The following is a 6,718-nucleotide window of genomic DNA, read 5'->3' as shown; positions in this document are numbered from 1 at the left end:
TTCCCTCATTGACTGACACCACCTGACTGCAAGGGGGATAGATGGAGCTGAATTTGTCAGGTGTGTTCAAGAAGGATTCCTGATACAGTATGTGGACTGGCTGATGAGAGGAGAAACCATACTGGATCTAGTTCTAGGTAATGAACCGGATCAGGTGGCAGATCATTTTGGTGAGAGTGACCTCAACTCCCTTAGCTTCAGTATTGCTATGGAAAAGGATAAACAGCCAATGGGAAAGTGCTTAACTGTGGAATGGCTAACTGAAGGGATGAGGCAGGAACTAGCGGGAGTAAATTGGAAACAGATGTTCAAAGGTGAAAGCACAGAAGTAATGTGAAGGAAGTTTAGGGAACACTTGGGCTGGGTTCAGGATAGGTTTATCCCACTGAGGCAAGGAAAAAGTGGGAGAAAAAGGGAACCGTGGCTGACAAAACGAGGCAACTCGTCAAGAGAAAGAAGAAAGCATATGTTCGATATAAGAAGCAGGAAGCAGGAGAGGCTCATGAGAAATATTGGGTAGCCAGGAAGGAGCTTAAGAAAGGATTTAGGAGAGCTTGAAGGGGGCATACGAAGGCCTTGGCGTTTAGGATTAAGGAAAACCCCAAGGTGTTCTATGCGTATGTGAAGAGCAACGATGACAAGAATGAAGATGGGCCCGCAATAGGATAAAGAGGTCAACATGTGCCTGGAGGCGCAGGAGGTTGGACAGTTACTAAATGGATACTTTGCTTCAGTATTCATAAGTGAAAAGGATCTTGATCAGGGTGAGGTCGAAATAGAACAGGCCTATATGCTGGAGAATGTGGAGATTAAGGAAGAAGAAGTGTTGGATCTTTTTAAAAACCACAAATCCCCAGGTCCGGACGAGATATACCCCAGGTTGCTGTGGCATTGAGAGAAGAGATCGCTGGAGCAGTAGCTATGATCTTTGAATCCTCTTTGGCTGCAGGGGAGGTGTCGGAGGATTGGAAAACGGCTAATGTAGTTTCCTTGTTAAAAAAGGTAACAGAGAAACCTGGTGAGACCTGGTATAGACCAGTGAGTCTTACGTCGGTGGTCTGCAAACCATTGGTAAGGATTCTTAAGGATAGGATCTACGAGCATTTGGAGAAGTACAGACTCCTCAAGTATAGTCGACCTGGCTTTATGAAGGGAAGATCGTGCCTCACGGGCCCAATTGAGTTTTTTGAAGAGATAACAAAATAAATTGATAAGGGTAGGGCGGTAGATGTCGTCGACATCGATTTTAACAAGGCATTTGACCCCGCGAGAGACTCATCCAGAAATTAATGAGGCATGGGATCAGTGGATCCTTGCTGTTTGGATTAAAAAATGGTTACTGGAGTTGTGGAAGGAAAGTATGCCGCCTGGAGGTCGGTGACTAGTGGAGTGCTGCAAGGATCAGTCCTGGGACCCCTGCTCTTTGTGATGTTTATAAATGACCTGGATGAAGACGCAGGAGGATGGGTGTGTAAGCTTGCGGATGACACGAAGTTTGGAGGAGTTGTGGATGGAGATGTAGATTGTCGAAGGTTACAAGAGGGTATGTACAGGAAGCAGAGTTGGCCAGAATAGTGGCAGATGGAGTTCAATCCGATTAAGTGTGCGATGATGCATTTTAGAAGGACAAACCAGAAGGCTGAGCACAGGGTTAATGGTTACTTAAGAGTGTGTATGAACAGAGGATCATTGGGGTTCAAATCTATTCATCCCTCACGGTCGCTGCACAGATTAATAGAATAGTTAAGAAGGCCTGTGGGATGCTAGGCTTCTTTAATAGGGGGATTAAGTTCAAGAGTAGAGAGGTCATGTTGCAACTCTACTAAACTTTGGTGAGACTACACTTAGGGTATTGTATTCCATTCTGGTCACCTCATTATAGGAAGGATGTGGAAGCTATGGAGAGGGTGCAGAGGAGATTTACAGGGAAATTGGCTGGATTGGAAAACAAGTGTTATGAGGCATGATTAGCAGAGCTGGGACTTTTTTCTTTGGAGCATAGAAGGATGAGAGGGGTCTTTATAGAGGTCTACATGATTATGAGAGGCATAGATAAGGTGCTAGCCAGTACCTGTTTCCCAGGGCACGAATAACAAACACCAGAGGGCATGCATACACAGTTAATTTAAGGGCTAGAAGTTTATGGAGACATTTTTTTACACAGACGGTTGTGAGTGCCTGGAATGACTTGCCAGGGATTGTGGTGGAGTCTAAAACATTAGGGGTATTTAAGAGCCTCTTGCACAGGCAAATGGATGAAATACATTTATGGGTTGGCTCAAAATCGAGCGCCGAAGGGTCTGTATTGTGCTATCATATCCTGTTGTCTAGTGTCTTCTAGTGTCATTTTCAAACCGTGTCCACTGGTGCCTGATAGTGCCCTTGGAATTCTGGGGCTTAGTACTGATAAGTACCCATACAATGGCTACTTTTCGTTGAAGCTGGCATTTATGGAAGCAGATGTTGGAGTAACTGAGACTATGGAAACGGATGGAACTTTTTTATTCTTGTGAGAAGGTTCCAAGGAGCAAGCAAAGAGAGAAGTAGAGAGAACTTTTTGAGCAATTTGTCCATTCACCATGTGTTCAGAGCTGCTTTTAAGGCGGTGCAAGTTCCTGCTAAGTAGGATTATGAGCGGAAAGGAGGAACTGTGAGGTGCATCCCGTCGAAACCTGTCATGTTACATTCTGGGAGCAGCTAGAGCGACCGGAAAACCTAGATTTGCTGAAATGTTCGAGGAAGGGAAATGGAGATTAACTGATAACGTGTTGGAACGTGAAGACGCCTTTTCCACTTGCAGTTCTGAGTTTGATTTCTCCAAGATTACTTGCCACAGTATTAGAGGAACCGAGGGCATCTATTTCCGAGAGAGGTCTCGCTGATTGGTTCCAGCGGGGGTTCCTGACATTCATCCGCAGCTGATAAAACAGAGGGAAGCTAAGTTTTGTCATGGAGCAGGAGCGCCTAAGCCGCCGGGAGACACAAGTGACAGACACCGGGAGAGACGGTCCAGTAGTCAGCTGGGTGACACGAGTGATAGAGACTCTCCAAGGGGTGATTTGATGCGCGAACCACTCACTCTCCTGAATTCCCCTGAGTAGAGACCCAGAACCGTCACATGCATGACAAAGCTTTCAACCCTGGAATAATTTTCTAAACCACCTCTGAACCGTCTCCAGTGACAGCACAACCTGTCTCAGACAAGGGGCTCCAAACTGCTCACAATACTCGAGGTAAGGCCTCAACAGTGCATTTTAAAACCTGAAAATTCCATCGCTGCATCCATACTCCATTCCTCTGGAAATGATCGCGAACATCGCATTGGCCTTCCTCACCACTATCGCAACCTGCATATTCACCTCAGGGAATGCTGGACGAACAACGTTGAGTCCTTTTGCACCTCAGATTTTCCAATTTTCTCTGCGATTAGAAAATAGCCTTCCATTTTATTTCTTCTGCTCAAGTGCAGCACCATACATTTTGTGGCAGTGTTTTATGTCTGCCACTTCTTTGCCCATTCTCCTCATCTTCCTCTGTCCTTTTGTAGACTTTCTACTTCCTCCAGATTTCCTGCACCTCCTCCTATCATCATCTGGACCACAAACCTGTCCGTATGATCATCAATTCCAGCATCCAAATCATTAACACATAAAATAAGAGTATTCATCCATCAGCTGTACTGTATCCTGCAGTTCCGTTATATATTACGCTACCTCAATTGCAACTCTCTTTATGTTTAATCTAACACGCTTATTTTGTCCAGATTGTGTTCTTATAGCTTTTGAAATCATATTTACTATCTATTGTGTTTCAGCTTTACATGAATAATTCCAAATCGTGCATATTCGATCCTCTGTCAATGTGTAATTCATCTGGTTGTCTCTGAGAGAGGTTAAATCTAAACAAACTCCAGTGAGCTTCATAGTCGCCCTGGATTATTGCGTAAAATAACAATTAATATTGCTATCACCATTATTCTCTCACTTGACTTTGCACAGATTGCTGTGTTGTACTCGTTGAGTGTTTTGACCGTCCTGTTAGTGCGGTCCTTCATGGATTTTATTGTGTTTCTCGGATGCCCGCAGGAATGTCAATCTCATTGCTGCAAATGGTGATATATGCATACAGATATGCTGTGATGCAAAATTTACTTTCGGCTTTGAACTTTGCACCAATTGGGCCGAAGGCTATTTTCCATGCTGTACGACTTAAAGTATCTGCATTGCAAAACAAGGAAAAGTGGCCTGTTAAACAATGCAAAGTGTATATAATCCAGTCCGGAATGATCAATCCGATATTCCCAAATCCAGAAAGGTGTTAAGCACACGTTACTGAGCTCCGCGGCAGATGTACGTTTGAGAACGACGATGTAAAATGCCTTTTCAATACAGAGACCAGCAAAGTGTCTGAATGAGAAGGTGATGCAGACACTCCTCACCGAGGCCTCTTTCTCATCAAACACCGCAGCCCGAATCCCATGTAACCTGTTCTGCTCTCTGTTGTGACTAAAACAAAATCTTTATGTTAATTGTGTCTTTCTCATACTCCCAAACATACCACGCTTTGATCGCTGCAGTAAAATTACAGTGATTACATTATAAAAAAACAGCACATGGAAAACAGAGTATTTGTCGTGAGTGGGATTCGAACCCTCGCCTCCGGTTGGAGATCAGAACACTCACGTTTACTAGGATGCGACTTACTCGCTTTAAGTATGGCGCCTTAGACCACTCGGCCACCCTGACCGCTCTGCAGTACTCTCTCCACATGCCAGATAGACAGCTGTATTCCTGAGTAGTCGGAATGACTGCTTTGTTGAGATGGTATACATGCAAACACACTTTATATCCTGGGATTTTAAATGAACATGGACGTGATGCATTTTCTCAGGTTGCCGAACATGTGCGGAATCAGAGCGTACAGCATCACAACACTGGGATTGTGCTGCACCCCGTTCAGGCCATCCTCCAGAGAGAGGATGACGAGGATTCGGAGAGTGTGCGGAAGAGCATCACCAAGATGCTGCCTGAAATAGACGGTTTGTGCAATAACGAGAGTTTAGTCAAACTTGTTCTTTTTCTCTGGAGCATCGGAGGTGAGGGGCAATCCGACAGTCGTTTCTTAGATTTTCAGGCATAGATATTGGTAGTGCATGCAAAAGTTATCTCCATTCCAGGGTTTACAAGTCTTTAAACGATCCTCTCTTAGGGCATACATTTCAACTAAGAGGGGATGTTATAAACACGATTTGCCAACACCCCATAACTTTATGTCGGCAAAACCATTGTTGTCTTCAGCAGAGGGAAAACCTGAGGTTCTTGAGCCAGTTCTCCTTGGACGATCAGAGGCGGGGCGCGTCTGTATCTTTAATTTGTTGACATTACGATTTCCTCTGCTTTCTTAGGAGACTGCGGAGATTCAGCGTGAGAACAAAAACCTTGATGAGCTTCTATAGATGTTTCGTAGAGAGTATATTGTCTGTCTGCATTGAGACGTGGTACGGAAATACCGTACCTTTGAAGGAAAATCTTTAAAAAGTTTATTGAATTCTGCCCAGTCCATCACGGGAAAAGCTCTGCCAAACATTAGGCACATCCACGTAAAACGCTGTCATAGAAAAACAGCATCCAATGTCAGAGGTCGTCACCATCCTGTCATGCTCTTTTTTCGCTGCTGCCATTGGGTAGTTGGTACAAGAGCCTCAGGACTCGCACCACCACGTTCAAGAACAGTTACTACCCATCCGACACCGGACTTTTGATCAAAAGGTGATAGTGTACACTACATGCCCATCCATTGAATATTCCGACGACCAATCATTTCACTTTAGAAACTATATTGATCAGCTGAGTATGCCAGGAGGAGCTCAGCAGACCAGGCTGCATCTATGGACAGACGTAAGCAGTCGGCGTTTCGGGACGAGATCCTTCACCGTGAAATTGTTTCTGAATAAATCATTTACCCACAGTTCGGTGTCGAGTGATCTATTGTAATGCGATGAACAGTGTCAAGAACATAATCTTATCCTCCAACAGTTTTTCTAATCCACCTCAAACAACCCAAGGTTTGTTTGCAGAAATAACGTCGCCTCGATTGAATACTTAAAGACAAATTATGTCAGGAGTGGGATTCGAACCCACGACCCCAGATGGAGACCAGAACACTCCCGTTTGGTGGAAGGACTTTCATTCCTTGAGTCTGGCGCCTTAGACCACTCGGCCATCCTGACAACTTTTGATGTGTGTTTGAGAACGGAAAGAATGCCTGACTTGTAAGCAAAGTTATATACACACAATCACGCATATCGACCTGCCAATCGGAAATGAAAGCGAGAGTGTTACAATTTTCTCAGGTTAGGCAACTTCTCTGGAAAGTGAAGCTGTAAAACAATTCCAAATCGAAGACTCGTGAGACGCGTCTCGGCAAGAATCTGTGAAGGATGTTTGCTGAGATGGATGAGAACGCTTGGAAGACTCAATAATTTTACATTTAGGGAAGCAGAGAAATAAACGTTTATAGACAGGACTGAATCTGAAAACTGGGTGGGAGTTGATCGCAACAATGTCAACCGAAACTGAATACAGGTTGTTCAATGATACCGAGCAGCGCTGCTTTACAGATGGATGCTGTTAAGTAGACTACAAGGCCCAATAATCTGATGATTGTGGAATAAAGCGAAGATGTGACAAGTTCCGCAAGAACATAAGACATCGTGCAG

General features: G+C 44.4%; 1 non-coding gene across 1 annotated transcript; it reads right to left on the bottom strand.

The window, feature by feature from the left end:
- Positions 1–6,115: 6,115 nt before the first annotated feature.
- trnal-caa (transfer RNA leucine (anticodon CAA)) lies at positions 6,116–6,229 on the bottom strand. Its single transcript has 2 exons — positions 6,192–6,229; positions 6,116–6,150 (listed from the first exon to the last, which is right to left on the bottom strand). It is a non-coding gene; the product is annotated as a tRNA-Leu (tRNA).
- Between the last annotated feature and the right edge of the window lie 489 nt (positions 6,230–6,718).

Source organism: Hypanus sabinus, unplaced genomic scaffold, assembly GCF_030144855.1.
Source record: "Hypanus sabinus isolate sHypSab1 unplaced genomic scaffold, sHypSab1.hap1 scaffold_204, whole genome shotgun sequence".
In the NCBI taxonomy this organism is placed as follows: domain Eukaryota; kingdom Metazoa; phylum Chordata; class Chondrichthyes; order Myliobatiformes; family Dasyatidae; genus Hypanus; species Hypanus sabinus.
This window is presented reverse-complemented; position numbering and strand designations above follow the sequence as displayed.